Source organism: Condylura cristata, unplaced genomic scaffold (genome assembly GCF_000260355.1).
Source record: "Condylura cristata isolate star-nosed mole 26May11 unplaced genomic scaffold, ConCri1.0 scaffold00019, whole genome shotgun sequence".
NCBI lineage: Eukaryota > Metazoa > Chordata > Mammalia > Eulipotyphla > Talpidae > Condylura > Condylura cristata.
This window is the reverse complement of record NW_004567120.1, coordinates 32,847,148-32,863,616: the sequence shown is the minus strand read 5'-3', so window position 1 is coordinate 32,863,616 and position 16,469 is coordinate 32,847,148.

Below are 16,469 nucleotides of genomic sequence, written 5' to 3'. Positions count from 1 at the left end.
TTACTTCTGGGCAGTTCCCAGGCTTACTCAGTGAGGATAGGCAGATTAAGAGGCATTTTCTTTTTTGTTGTTTTGCGTTGTTTTGCAATAGTAAGGTTTTCAAGCTATGTGTAGTTTATATACACATAGTTAATGTGCACAAAATTGACCCTTGTGGTTACCTTCAAGTACTTGTAGATTATATAGTTAACTGGAGTAAATATAGAAATGAGTAGGATTTGCTCTTTGATTTTTTTCTAACATACCATGACTTTTATACTTCAAACAAAAGGTAATTTTTAAAAAAAAGACCACAAGCTCCAAGAAGACAAGTTGGGGTGAAATAAAACAAATAACTACAGCAATTGCAAAAGGCAATATTAAAAAAAAAAACAAAACAGGAACCTGAATATGATCTTGAAGATTTAGAAGACATCTAAACATCTTGATGGATAACATCTTGAGATATATGGAGAATTAGAACCCAACATGGAAGAAGATTGGGTGTGGTTAAGTGGGAATGAAGAAGAAAAAGGTTGCCTTCAAAAAACAAAGCAGGGCTTGCAAAAGGAGTTGTTCAGAAATGAGAAGAGACTGATGAAGATCAACCAACTGCCGAATTTAAATCATCTGCTGTAAGACAGAGTTTATACTATTTCCTTGATTTCGTTGATGCTACAACTGAACTTGAACGGGTTCATTTCATGCTAAAGGAGCTACAACATGTAGTTACAAAAAAGTTCCTAAGCAGATTTCATTTTAAAATTGGTGATTTTTGAAACTGAGGTCTTACAGCATTAGAGTTAATAAACGCAACTTCAACTTCAAATTTTAGTAATTAGAGATTTTCATAATTTTATTGTATTATAACTCACAAATCATACAATTTACTCACTTAAAGTATATTAAAAGTAGTTTTAATGTATTCATACAGTTGTATAACCCACAAGCCAATTGATTGCATAGAGTATTTACATTACCCCCTTCCCCAAAAGAAATACCAGTCCCTTTGTCTGTGACATCTTATTTCCTGTAATCTCCCCACCAACCCAAGTCAACCACTGAACTAATTTCTGTCTCTATATACTTGCCTAGCCTTGATGTTTCATAGAAATGCAATCTTAAACAATATGTGATCTTTTGCTCCTTCCTCCTTTCAGTAAGCCTGATGTTTTTAAGCTCCATACATGTTTTGGCATGTATCTTACTTTATTCTGTTGAACTGCTGAATAATATCCCATGTATGGATATATCACATTTTGTTTACTCATCAATTAGGGATTGCCTATTAATAATACTATCAATATTCATGTACAGATTTTTGCTTTGGCATATATTTTCATTTGTTTGTCATCAGCACCAGAAGTATAACTGCTTTATCATATGGTAACTATATTTAATAGTCTGAAGAATTGCCAGACTCTTTTCCAAAGTAGCTATACCATTTTTACATTTCCACCTGTAGTGTATGAGGGTTCTAATTTCTACGCATCCTCACTGATATTTGTTATGGTCTGTATTTTTTATTATATCCACCAGAGTAGGAGTGATGTGGTATTTTGTTAAGGTTTTGACTTACATTTCCCTGATAGCATATTTTCATTTACCTGCTAGCCATTTACATCTTTTAGAGAAACTTTTACCCTTGATATTATCCAAAGGACCAAGAAGCAAGGAGAGTTGTCTATCCATATCATTTGCCCATTTTAATTAGCCTATTTGTCTTTTATTATTGAGTTTTAATATTTTATATATTCTAGATATAAATCCTTTGTCAGATATAGGATTTGCACATATTTCTCCATTTCCGTGGATTATCTTTTCATATTCTTCTCTTAGCCTCTTTGCTTCTTTGATTTCCTCCTCATCAGGGCCAAAGAGATCAATGGCATCATCACCTTTACTATCTGTAGCTCCACTTCCTATGGTGTCTTCCACATTTAGCAGGGCCATATTTGTCCAAAACTTTCCTCAAAAGGTGTATTTGCTTTTTCCTTTTGGAAAGACTTGATGTTATACCAATGTAGGCCATAGTACAGGTTTGTAAGTGGTGGACGAAGAACTGCTTCAAACACTGCCACATCTGCTTGTGAAGGCACATGCCCTCTGTGTACCTTTCATCTGCTAGGTAATCCTTGAGCACCCGGAGACCTGTGGGACTTTCAGGTCTCCCAAGCTCATGATTGTTGATTCCGGAGTTTGTGGGCAATAGAAGCAGAGGTGCTCCAGTAGTAAGCGTCCAGCCCTGGAGGGAAAAAAGTCTTTTCACTTTTCTTGATGGTGTCATTTCCTGCACAAAAGTTTTTAATTTTTATGATTCCCAGTTTATTTTTCCTTTGGTATTTATACCTTATCTTTTTTTTTAATGCCTAATCCAGGGCCTTCCTGGTGGTGCAGGGGCTGAAGTCTTAGTGCTATCAAGCTACCACCAACCACTGCTGCTTAAGTTCAATCCCCGGTCAGAGAGCTGACCCATGTGGTGCAGCAGACCTCTCCTGTCTCACCTGCTTCTCCCCTCAGCAGTATGTCTCAGTAGATCAGTCTGTTTTGCTCCCCACTCTGTCTCTGGTGATTCCTCTCACCCACCCCCTTGCACTTCTGACGTAGACCCCAGTTCTTTTATGCATAAATAAATTTAAAATTTTTTTTTGAAAATGCCTAATCCTAGGACACAAAGATTTACACCGATGTACTCTTCTAGGAGCTTAATAATGTTAGCCTTTACATTTAGGTCTTTGGTCCATTTTCACTTTATATTTATGTATGGCGTAAGGTCACCCAACCACCTCTTTAATAAGTGATGTTGGGAAAACTGGAATGGAATGCCACATGCAAAAATATTAAACTAGACCACTAGCTTACACATTACACAAAAATCAACTCAAATTGTGTTAATGACTCAAGTGTAATACCTGGAACCATAAGATACATAGAAGAAAACATAGGCAGAATGCTCTAAGACATAAACATCAGTGATATCTTTATAGATTCATCAGAAAGCAAGGCAAACAAAAGAGAATATAAACAATTGGGACTACTACATCAAACTAAAAGGCACAGTGAGACTAACTAAAATGAAGAGACTCTCTGCTGAAAGGGAATAAGTATTTGTACACCATACATCTGACAGGGGACTGATGCCAAAGATCTAAACAGGTACTTCTCCAAAGAAGACACAGATGACCATCAGGCGCATGAAAAAAAAATGCTCATCACATATCATCAGGGAAATGAAAATCAAAATCACCAGACAGCACCTCACACCAGTGAGAAAGGCTCATATATAAAAGAAAAACAAAACAGAAACAGCAAGTGGTGGCTCGGCTGTGGAGAAAAAGGAACCTGCTTACACTGTTGGTGGGAGTGTAGGCTAGTCCAGCCCTTGTGGAAGGCAGTGTGGAACTTTCTCAAAAAACTGAAAATGGATCTGCCATATGACCCAGAAATTCATTTCTAGGCATATATCCAAAAAATACAAAAACACTAATTGGGAAAGAAACCATGTTGATAGCAGCACTGTTTACTATAGCCAAGATATGGGAATAACCTAAATACCAGAAACAGCCGAATGGATCAAGAAGATGTGTGTATACACAATGGAATACTACCTGGCAATCAAAAAAGCTAAATTCATGCCATTCAAAAACTGACCCTTGATCTTCACCTTTCAGAGAGGGTGGGAGGAGGACAGAATGGACCATGGTGCAGAGCTATGGTGCTTTAGTAGTAAGGAGAATCCTATACTAGGCTAAGGTACTTGAATTTTAAAAATTGTTTTTGAACAAGCAGAGCTCCAACTTCTTTCTTTGCATGTAGATATCCATTTGCTCTAGCATCATTTGTTCAAACACTTTTCTTCCCACTAAATTGTCTTGGCAACGTCATTGAAAATCAATTGACTGTAGATGTATGGGTTTACACCTAGCTTGTCAGTTCTGCTTCATTGATCTGTTTATCTGTATGCAAGTATTATACTTTATTATATTTCATATATGTTGTTTGTAGTAACTTTTGAAATCATATAGTATGAATCCTACATCAAAACTTTGAAGGTCATTTTGGCCATCCTGGGTCCTTTCAATTTCCATATATATTTTAGGACCAACTAGTCAGTTTCTACAAAGAAATTATCTGGGATTTTGATAGGGGTTACATTGAATTTGTAGATCAATTTACATGCAGCCCTAAAACTGCAGCCTGAAGTTGTCATAGTTCTTAGACATTTTGCCATAATCAATGATAGATGGAACAGGAGAGAAAAATAATAGTGTTACTGGATAGCTGAACTATTTGTTTTGTCACTACCCCAAACAATGTTTCTGAGGATGCCTGGGAAGAGGAGCTCATGCTACGAGGACACTATACTGGGTGTGGCCATGGATGAGCATAGGTGGGAGTGAGCAGCCTAATAGACAATACACTCCTTGATGAAGAAAGAGTAACAGTAGGACTAAATAAAGTAGGAGTAAATAAAGTTTACTGCTGCTGCTATGGGAGTCCAGGAGAGGAACTTCTTTGAATTCCGCGTGCTAAGAAACCTGTTGGGCAGCATAGGAAGCATGGCAGCTGGGCCCCTCTGGACCAGATGGCAAGGCCAGAGTCGTTGACACCTGCAGCCCAGGTTCTTCATGAACTCACAGGTGCTCACCTGTGCTCAACCCCAGCAAACACATCCACAGACAGAACACACTACAAAAGTCTTGCTTTCATGACCCCTGGAGATTTTATTGCATACAGTACAGACATTTCTTAGGTGGCTGAAAATGTATCTCGAATTCTCTGGAACTGGGGCTCCTGAAGCCAGTTTTTTTTTTTTTTTTAAAGATTTATTTATTTATTCGTACAGAACTCGGGTATAGGCCAGAGATGTGGAGGGTGAGAGGATTCACCAGAGACAGAGTGGGGAGCAGAACAGGCAGATCCACGAAGTACACTGCTGAGGGGAGCAGCGGGTGGGTCAGGAGAGGTCTGCCGCGCCATGTGGTCACCTCCGGGGCAGGTGGGAATTGAACTCATGCGGAAGTGGCTTAAGCTTCTCTGTACTGTGCTTTAACCCGCTGTGCCACCAGGGAGGGCCCAGTTGTTTTTTTTTATATAACAGTTTATTTTTACATCATTGTACATTTTTTTTCCATCTCAATTGTAATCCCCACGGGTTTCCCATCACCAAGTCACCCGTGTGCCATCACCATAATTCCTGAAGCCAATTTTTAATGAAAAATCATAATTGGTAAAACTTCAAATACATATTTATCTTGAGAAAGGAAATGTAATTCCAGTTCATTGAAAATTTTGCATGAGTATTGATATTTTTAATAATCACACTATTTTATAAAGATTCTGACACTTAGTATTTTGATTTTTTTTCTTCAAAGCCAGGTCTCACCTCTACACCCACAAAGCTCGCTTACTATAATCTCTCTTGGCCCTGTCTAAGGGTCTCCACCCTGCCCTTGAAGCAGTCTAGATATGATAGAAGATCAGCTGGAAGTGCCAAGATTTATTGCTCCTAGAAGCATCCAGTTCTTTAGTAATAATGGTTAGCTTTTGGGGGGCTATATACTCAAGATCCCTTGCCTATACTTGGGATGGATCTAAAGTATAATCTATATACTTTCCCATAGTGGCCCCCAGAGAACAAACTCCAGCTGCTCACAATGGTAACTTGCTGTATCACCCCCACCCCACATTTTAATTGATTGTCTTCTAAATCTTACTTCCCCACACCCCCCTAGCACTACCTGGGATTCCCTCTCAAGTAAGCTGTTTGTATTCATTGGTTTGTATCAGCATTTCCTTCCTGGAAAGCCCCATGCAGATACCTTGTATGAAAAAAATGCCCTTAATTCACTTTCACACTTGACTATTTGGCTGAATGTAGACTTCTCATTGTTATTTTCCACCAATATTTGAAGGATGTACTATACACCGTTTACATTTTTCTCAAGTATTTCTGCTGGCCTCACTATTTTCCTTTTCTGTATTGATGGAATGTATCAGAAGTACAGAAATGTATAGATAACAGTGTGTTAACTGTTTACTCACCTCCCAGCTAAGGAAACAAAACTTTGAACACAGTGATTCAAGGTTCATCCCTCACATAAGCACTGTTTTCAATTTAGGGTCTGTCATCGCCTTATCTGTGTAATTGTCATATAGGAACAGGAGGATCAAAACCCAGTCATTTTTTCCCCACAACCCTAGCAAAGTCCATTCTGTTGGGTTCTTCTTTGCTCCCCATCATCAATCCCAGAGTCAGCTCCATGACCTTCTTGGATCACTGTCAGCAGTAGAATATCTTTGGTGATGTTAGAATTCCACTCAGTCAGTGTTCAGTAGTTGGTATTTCCCACCCAAGGCAACCATCACAATTCTAATCTTTTCAGTGTCAAAGCCTCAGGGCTGGTCCAGACTGAATCCTGCAGTAGGAAAGGGGTGTGAGAAATGGCATTCCCCTTCCTCTTGGAATCACCCAACATCTGCCTTCCTCCCCCTTTGCAAATACTTGTCCCCCAGAATCCTCTGTGCTCAGGGAGAGATAAGAGGTCACGTCACAACCAGTCTCCCTTATCTGGTTGGAGTTGAGCAGCTGTTTAAACTAACTTTTTCCTCCAAAGTAGGGACTTTCATTGCTTATTTGAAGATTCCCTGTAGGGCCTAGAGTCCCTATAATTCCTTGACAGAGACTTCTACTAGACGAAAACTTCCCCTAACTCTCTGTCATTCCTATTTTAAATTCCTTATTTGTGATTCAGACTTCCACCTTCTTCCTCAAACTTCAGGGAAACAATTGAAGAGGCCCTGAAGCTTCACCAGTGAATTTAAAGTGTAGGGCATTTTCTTCTTGACAATTTACCAGCTTTTCCAGCTTCTCCAGAAGAGTGCCCCATTTGACTACAAATCCCCCAGACTGGAATGGTAGTAAGCATCTTTAAGGGTAAGTAGCTGGGGGTCATGTTTGTGGCCTTCAGGTAACATGGAAAAGGGTCAGAGTACATAGGCCATGTGAACAGAAAACACACAACATAGTTTCAATTTTAATGGTTCTTTCAATTAAAGGGCTTGATCCGCATCATTTTCTGGGATTTATAATTCCCTGAGATTATAGATTGATTGGGCAAAGGCCACCTCCATCCTAGTGTTTTTCGTGTCAGGTTTCAGAGCCAGTTTGATGGGTGTGCATCATCTCTGTGCCTCCCTAGTAACCTGCCGAATAAAAAAGCTCATTATATTGTGGAGGTCTGGCTTAGGTTTTAAGTATTCATCTGCTTTCCTCAGTGCTTGATGTGGATGTGCTGGGGGTGACTTCAGAATGTCCTTTATCTGTGACTGGTTAACAACACAGATGGCTTCAGGAAGAGTGTCAGTAGAGAAAATCTGTAGAAGTTGATGGACGCTAGAATTACCTATAGGAGAAATACCCAGTGACTCCAGAAACCTCTTTGCACTTCGACTTCCCTAGCACACATACCTGGGCATACAAATACATTCATGTGTACATGCACACACACTCAAACACAAAAGCTTGATCACAAGATACTGCTTTGAGGCAGCATCTTATTTGAAACGCTAGCTTCATTTCTTTGATCCCTGAATCTTTATTTTGTTCCATTGACATATTTGTTAATTGATATTTCAGCTGTTAATTCTATAGTATAAGTTTTAATAATACAGAATAACAGGCTTCCCATAGATAGTCACTCACATTTTCTTCTAAAGGTAACTTTATATCTAGTTATCTAGTACCGTATACACACTCAAAATCCTATTGTGGAGCCTCCCTGGTGGCATAGGCATTAAGTCTCAGTGCTTTGACTGCTGTGACCTGTCCAGGGAGCTGACCCACATGCACAGCAGACCTCTCCTGTCTCGCCCACCATCCTCCTCAGCAGCGTATTTCAGTGGATCTGCCTGTGCTGCTGCCCACTCTGTCTCTGGGGAATCCTCTCACACCCTGTCCATTTGGCCTATCTATATCCCAGTTCTTCTGTGCATAAATAAATCTTAAAAAAAAGTCCTGTTGTGATTTATGGTTGACATTGCACTAAATTCACAGATTGAGAGAACTGATACCATTTTAATAATTAGTCTTGCTTCCTAAAAAAATGATATTTAAAAATATTATTTTAGTGTCCAAACAGGAAACTCAAAATTTTTCATACATATTTTCCCTATGTCTTAAAAAAATTGTGTTTGTAAGTGTGTTACAATGTTCATGACCAATTTGAACAGGACATTTCTATTAGTAGTCTATTATTTATTAATTATCAGAGAAGTATGTAAACCTTTATTTGTTTTAAACTTATATCAACCTCCATTTCCTGATCTGCTTTGTTTTTTTTTAAGAAAAAGATATTTGCCACTTTATTAATAAAATACTGAATAGTTCTCATCCCTCCCCAATTTGTTTTAGACACTGAATACAATATCAATATCTTTACATGAATCATATGGAATAGGAGGAAACCTGGATCACTGAGCCTTTTCAGCAACGCAAGAAAGGTAGTGTGTGACTTGGATCCTTGTTATAGACCCTCCTTGCCACAATTTCTTTAATTCACTTGAAACAGACTACAGCGGAGAGCCACCGGGAAGATGTCACAGCTCATCATAATTGTCATATTGGCTTCTTAAGGTTAACACTGAAAAATGTAAAGCCTTGTCCTCACTAGTATCTCACTGACAGCCTGTGAAAATTCATGCCTTACCTTTAAACAATATCCATGTGGGTCACACTTTAATATTAAAAATAGAGTTCTTCTATATCAGAATCTTGGGAGGTAATATAGCTTGAGAAGTATGACTACACACAGCCAAAATTTCTACAGTTAAGTACCCATTGCTAATGTGAATTGTGAATTATGAATGTAATTTCAGATCTGTGGCCAAGGTCATATCCAGAGATTGAAAAGGAAATAGAAAATTCTAGTTGGGACTATGTTTCTATTGGGAACTTGAGGGCAAAATCACTGGCCATTGTCCAATGGGTCTGTTGATAGAAGTGGGTGCTGTTAACTCCTCCCACAGAAGTAGGTCTAATGGACAGATTTTGCATGAGCCAGGGAAAAGCTCTGAGACCAAGATAACTGAGTGTCCTGTGCGAGGCACAAATAGGCAGATGGTTCCCACTCATAGGCAGTATCTGCCCCAATTCCAGCACCCTTCACTCACTCACTGTATTCTGCCCTGAACCAATACACCTTGAGATAGTGTTCAGTGTTCAGATCTCACCACTGCGTGTAGCAAGGTTTATGAGGTCCTGAGAGCTGTTCTGAGGTCACCATGACTCCTTTCGTGCTAGGCTAATCAGGCCCTATGACTTAGGGAAAAAGAACAAGATAAAGAGAGAATTTTCTTTCTCATTCCTTGTTCTCTCTTCTGGACCTTTCTTCCAGAGAAATCTGAGTGGTCTGAGATGTAAAACATCTGGCTACACAAGGATAATGTAGCAATGATTTGTGCCTCCACCACGCAATGTTGTCCACTTGATGAAACCCTTCTGGATAATAGGGGCAGGGTATGGGGCTGTGGTTTGCTCAGACTGAAACAAAGATGCTCTATGAAGAAGTGGGTGGGAGCACAGGCTCTCGATAAGGCTTTCTCAGTTTCAATCTTAGCTCCGAGTAACCTTGAACAACTCCCTTTCTCTTATGAGCCAAAATTGGAGAACAAAGTGGGCACCCCTCCGACTCTGGCACTATGTCAGATGTTTTAAAATACTGCTTAAGGCTCTGGGTGAAACCACTAAGGTGAAGTTTCCTACTAGTTCAACAGGAAACAGACTAGCACTTTACAGTTTAAAGAACATTCATACTTCCTACACCAGTGATTTTTAAACATTAAATTTTATTTGAATCTCAAATATAAGACATTGTTGAGAGATGAAACAAATTACAACTTTACACTAGAATGAAGAATTTAAATGTAAAATACTGAACTTTGCTATTGATAGATTTAACAAAATCATGAATTAATCTAGAAAGAAACATATTTCTCAGGGACAGGGAACAGTCAGAATGAGAAGGCAGTTCTTAAAAAGGGCAATATAAATTCAAGTTAAAATTAGGTTGGGTATGAAGATTTAGTCACAAGTTGAGAAAGGGCCTCACACTCCACAACTACAGCCTAGCGGCTGTGTGTCAGGGTTAAGGAAGCTACCTGCTGTGTGTCCACAGTGTCCCTGACCCGTCGCTCTCCAAGATGCTGAGGGCTACAGGCTGTACGCCACTCTGGCCTAGCCTCCAGGGGCCTGGCACAGAAGTAGGCTTTGTTCATCTCTGAAAATGTGATGATGGAGTGAACCTTTTCCCTAGAAAATGCCTTGACCCATAACTTGTGAAGTATAATTCAGAGTCCCAGAAGTCCAGTCGTGGAGCCCTGGTGAAGACTCCCTGTCACCTCCCTCTGTGTGAAACACATCCTTCCTACGAGTCTCTGAGTTGCCATGGACACGTGTCTGGCCTCATGCTGACCTGACAGCTGAGGTCTTTACCTCTCCCGCAAACACTTTTCTTGAAGGAAGAGATGAAGGTAGTAGAAAGAGGGGTGATACCTCCTCCCCGCCACCCGGAGCAAATCACCAGGCTGCAATCGCTGAATGTGATGCCGTGCTTGTAGGCACCAGTAATGGAGCCAGGCTGCCTGGACCCACTTCCCACTTCTCCCAGCCTGGGGCGCTCAGACAAGTTGTTCAACTTCCTTTTGCCCAGAGCCTCATCTGCACAGTCGGGGTGATAGTAGCATCCACTACAAAAAACCCTGATCATGAAAGCAGTTGCTTGGCACAGTGCCCAGTGCAAGGTGCATGCTCTATGGTCTCAACTGTTCCTAATGTCTCCAAGGAAAAATCTGCCTTCATTTCCCAGCTCTTAACATTTTCACGCCTGCATGAGGAAAGGACAGGCCAGGCCAGGCTCCCTGTGAGTAAGCCTCACTAGGGAGTTGTGGTCGAGTGAAGTCTTGAAGGAGATGATGGAGATCAGCAGCAAGTATTGGGGGATCAACGTGGAAGGCACAGCCACTTAGCTACTCTGGGTACACGCCTGCTCGGAGTCTCTGCACAGGCTGCTCTCTGTCCGGAGACCTCCTCCCCCAATACCTGCCTGCCCATCTCTATCATCTCCTTCTATACTATGCTCAGTGAGGCCTACTGTAACTACGTATTCTAAAATGCAAGCTGACACAGTCCCAGACCTGGGAATCTCTTGCTCTGCTCTGTTTGTTCATCGTATTTATTACCTTTCAACATATAATATCATCTATTATTTATTATGTTTATCATCACCCTTGCCCTCCTCCTATGAGAGGACATCATCCACAGGGCCAGGATTCTTGCCTCTTACTAACTGATTAATTTCAAGCACCCAGAACTGTCTGGCACTAAACAGATATTTATTAAATGGATGAAGGTGATCTGGATGGCAGAGCCATTTGGCATCATGAATTAAGCATTGCGGAAGCCCAGCAGACAGTGAGTGAGTGCACCAGCCCTGATGGTGAGGGACTAGTGCAGACTTGGGTGGTAGAAGTGCTTGTACTCTTAGACTCTACTTGCCCCTGACAGGCTCCAGCTCTGGGACCTCAGGACAGATCTGGCCACAGTGCAGCTTTCCATACATGTCTGAGTCTCCAGTGACACTCAAAGCTTTGGCCTTCGTGCCTCCAGACCCTAAACCTCTTTCCAGCACCTAGCTCTCAGCATGAGCCTTTCTTCATTCTACTTTTTTCCAGAAATGTAACTTTACTTATTGATTTGATGAGTTATTTGTTTTCTTGTTGAGTTGTCTGAGTTCACCGGAGATGCTGAATATTGGCCCCTTGTCATATGTATGGTGTGCAGATATTTTCTTACATTCAGCAGAATGTCTATTTTGTTGATCATTTCTTTTACTGTCTAGGAGTTTTTAGTTTGATGTAGTCCTAATTATTTATATTCTATTTTGTTTTTCTTGTTGGAGGTGAATCTCCAAGGATGCCATTGAAGCCTCTGTCTCAGAGTGTTTTGTCTGTTTTCTTCTATGTATTTTATGGTTTCAGGTCTTATATTCAAATCTTTTATCCATTTTCAGCTAATTGTTGCATATAGTGTGAGGTAGCGCTCTAGTTTCATTCTTAGGCTTGTGGCTGTCCAGTTTTCCCAACACCACTTACAGAAGAGGCTTTCCTTTTCCCATAGAAATACTGGCTTATGCCATTGTGACCAGAGAAGATACTTGGTATGATTTTAATCTTCATGAATTTTAATGACATTTATTTTGTGACCCAGTATGTGGTCATCCTGAAGAATGCCTCATTGAGAAGAATGCATTCAGCTTTTTTTGAAGCCCCCAGTTACTAATGTATTGCTCCAATGTCTGTTTTTAGATATCACAATAACTATCTTTTATATTTTGATGCTCCTTCATTTGGTGAATATATATTGATGAATGTTATGTCTTACTGATCTATTGTTCCTTTCATTATTATATATGCCCTTCCCTGTCTCTTGTTACCTTTTCTTAAGCTGGATATCTATTTTATCTGCTATAAGTATGACTTTCCCTGCCTTTCTTTGGATCTTGCTTGCTTGTAGGATTGCTTTCCAGACTCTTACACTATTGTTGTATATTTTTTTTAAAGATTTATTTATTTTTGCATACAGGCCAGAGGCTCAGGGGCGGTGAGAGGCTTCACCATAGACATAGTGGGGAGCAGAACAGGCAGATCAACGAAGTACACTGCTGAGGGGAGCAGCGGGCGGGTCAGGAGAGTTCTGCCTCGCCATGTGGTCACCTCCGGGGCAGGCGGGAATCGAACTCATGCGGAAGTGGCTTTAGTTTCTTAGTGCAGTGCTTTAACCCGCTGCGCCACCAGGGAGGGCCTATTGTTGTATATTTTTAAAGATTTTATTTATTCATACAAGAACTGGGGTACAGGCTAGAGGTATGGGGGTGGGGAGAGGATTCACCAGAGACAGAGTGGGGAGCAGAACAAGCAGATCTACTGAAATACACTGCTGAGGGGAGCAGTGGGTGAGACAGGACAGGTCTGCCTGCACCATGTGGGTCACCTCCCTGGTGGGGGATCAAACTCATGTTGTAGTGGCTGCCAGTAGCTTCATAGTGTTGTGCAAGGGTTATCCTTGTGCCACCAGGGAGGCCCCAGATTTTGTTGCTTTTTAAATAAACTTTGTGTTTTCGAATAACTTTAAAGTTACAGAAGAGTTGCAAAGATGGTTCATAGTTTCTCTGTACCATATCACAGCTTCAATGCCTCAAAATAATGTCTCAGGACTGTGCTGAAATAAGTGTGTGTGGTAGGGAGGTGGCAGGGAGAGAGGCCCCGATCCACCGGACTAACTGGCTTCATCATCCTTTTCAGGCCCTCCTGCTTGTGCTTTTTTCCTAAAGCCGTCTGCAGTGTCGACTAGACATGGATAAAGGACACCCGGACTTCAGTCCCAGCGTACCCACAGTGCGCGTCAACAGAAAGGCAGAAGAGTACTTAAAACCCACCCAGGCACCCAAAAATGTGATGAGCTTTTTAGTGGGGAGGCAGCTGGGGAGGTGCAACAATGATTTAGACCTCTCAAAGTGGCTGTGGATGCTGACAAGAAATAAACCAGGGTGGAATTGGCCCTTACCAAAAAACCATGTAACAAACATGTCTGCCCATAATTTTGTAAAATACAAAAAAAGTGGTTCAGAATAACAAATGAATTCATTGTTTCAGCTATTAAAATAAAATTGGGTTTTCACTGAGTTTTGGTTTGCTATGTCTTTACGCCAGCACAGCTCTCTTGGATTCCATGGAGAGGGATTCTGTAGACTGGGATAGTCTCGGCAGGGTTCTGACTCAGGGAGATGGGGGTACCCGCTCAATGAAATAGCTATGTTGTTCCCAGTCTCTCAGGGACCCAAGACTCCTCTCCCCAGGCATGTGGGGGAGACAACCACCGTTCTCCCCTCTACAACCTAGTTGTTTCCCCTGGGATCGCCAGTGTTTACCAACAGGCCCTGAGCTGGGGGAGGTTTGACATACCCTTTAATGTTATTCTGATGGTCATGAGCGCATTACTTAGACACTACAAGCATCTTGTCTGTGTAGGCTCCATTTAAAATGCACGGCCAGGGCATAAGGCATTTTACTATTGGGAACATCATGTAGTTGTGATCTTTTATTTATTTGGTTTTGTTTATTTGTTTTTATTTTCTTATATCTTTTTAGCCCCCATAGAGCACGGAGCCCGCGCGGCGTTGGGACCCTGAGCTGGGGGCGCCCCTGCCAGTCACTGCCCATGCCAGGTGCCCTTGAGACTAGGGTGGCGTCTTTCCCGACGCGGCTGGCCCTGGCGCGCCCTTGCCGAGAGTGTACCCAATCTGCCACGCGCTTGCAGGGCCCGTCTGCCTCACTGTGCGTTAGTCCTCACTATCGTACCTGCGCACCTCCTGCACGCGCCCAACCAAGCACCAATCCTTGCGGGCAGCCCGGATGGCCTCCACGGGTGCTTCTTTCGCCTGCCCAGCCCTTATCCTCTTCAGCGCGCCCACCTGCCGCTTTTTTGCCCGCCCCGAGCCAGCACGCACTCCAGCCGGTGTTTCCAACGCTTTGACAGTAAGCTGATGCTCCCAGCAAGCTTGTGCCAAAGTTTGTGCCCTTGTGCTCCTCTGAGACAGGGCAGGAAGCATCTGGGCGGACGGGGTTTGACCAGGGACTAGGGCGAGAGCAGGCAGCAGGGCCAGGGCGGAAGGAAGACACAGACAGCAAGGCCCTTTCAGGTGCAAGGCAAAGTATGTCGTCCATGGGCTGCACAGACCTGACGGGGCACCCGGTCGGTGGCTACCCACAGGGCAAGGCAGGACGCACACTCAGCCGCAGCCTCACGGCCCCGGTGTCCGTCCCAGACGTCGCAGGGTTCCCAGGATGCTGCCAGGCATCCAAGAACTGCAGAGCAAACTCAAAACACAGGAGGAGACTTTCCTGTACTGAGATCGCTCTAGAGAAGAAGGGAGGTGAGTGCTTGCCAAGTTCTTCAGCACGTGTCCGTGGGCAGTCAAACTTCTCATCCCGGTGCCCTGGGCATCTTTTGCAGCACTGGCCAGTGAGCTTGTGCAATGCAGTGGCGCTCCTCGAGCAACATTATGCTGGCACCACGCGGGCGACTGATGGGGGTAGGGCGCCCTCGTGTGGACGAACCTCGGAGTTGCAACGCGGAGCCATTTGGGCCTTTTGACCCGTACTGGGGGCGCCCCTGCCCTGCACTGCCCAGGCCGGCGTCCTTGAGACAAGGGTGGCGTCATTGGCGGAACGGCTGACTCTGGAGCGCCACTTGCCAAGAGTGTATCCCATCCGCCATGCGCATGCCCGGCCTGTGTGCCTCACTGTGTGTGCCTCCTTCCTCAACCTTTCTAGAGCTCCCTCGGGCTTACTGCAGGCTGCCAATCGAGCACAACCAACTTGCGGGCAGCTTTTACGCACAACACGGGGGCCTGTTTCTCCTACCCAGCCCGGTTCCGCTTCAGCGCGCCCTCCTTCTGCTTTTCTGATCGCCCTGAGCAAGCACGCACTCCCTGCCGCCGTTTCAGATGCTTGATGGCAAGCTTGTGCTCCCAGCAAGCTTGTGCTTTAGTTTGTGCCCTTGAGCCCTTCCGAGACAGGGCTGGAAGCATCTGAGCAGACAGAATTTGACCAGGGATAAGGGCAAGAGCAGGCAGCAAGGCCCTGGCGGAAGGAAGAAACACAGCAAGGCCCTTTCAGGTGCAAGGCACAGCAGGTCTCGCATGGGCTGCGCAGGCCTGAGGGGGCACCAGGTCGCTATCTGCAGGGCAAGGCAGGAAGCAAGCTCAACCGGAGCTTCTCGGCTCTGGTGTCCGTGCCAAACGTCGCAGGGCACTCAGGGCACTTCCAAGCATCAAATAACTGCAAGAGCAAACCCAAAACACAGGAGGAGCCATACTTGCCCAGAGATCAATCTGTAGAAGGGGTGGTGGGCGCTTGCCAGTCTCTTCAGCCTGTGTCCCTGGGCAGTCAAACTTCTCATCCCGGTGCACTGGGTATCTTTTGCAGCACTGGCCAGTGAGCTTGTGCAATGCAGTGCCTGGAGCGGGCTCTGCAGCAGCACTGAGCTGAAGCCAAGCGGCGACTGGTGGGGTTATTGCGCCCTCGTGTGGACATATTGGGGAACTGCAGGGGAAGCCCGCAAGGCCTTGTGACCCTGAGATGGGGACGCTCCTGCCGCGCATTACCCAGGCCAGGTGCCTTTGAGGCTAGGGCTCATCTTTGAAGGCCCGACTGACTCTGTCATGACCCTGGCCAACTTGTACCCTGTATGCCACACACGTGCAGGGCCAGAGTGCCGCACGGCCTTCACGGGCACTTCTTTCACCTACTCAGCCGGGAGCCGCTTCAGCGCGCCCACCTCCCACTTCTCTGCCCACCCTGAGCCAGCACGCACTCCCTGCCGGCATTCCCGACGCTTTGACGGTAAGCTGATGCTCCCAGTAAGCTTATGA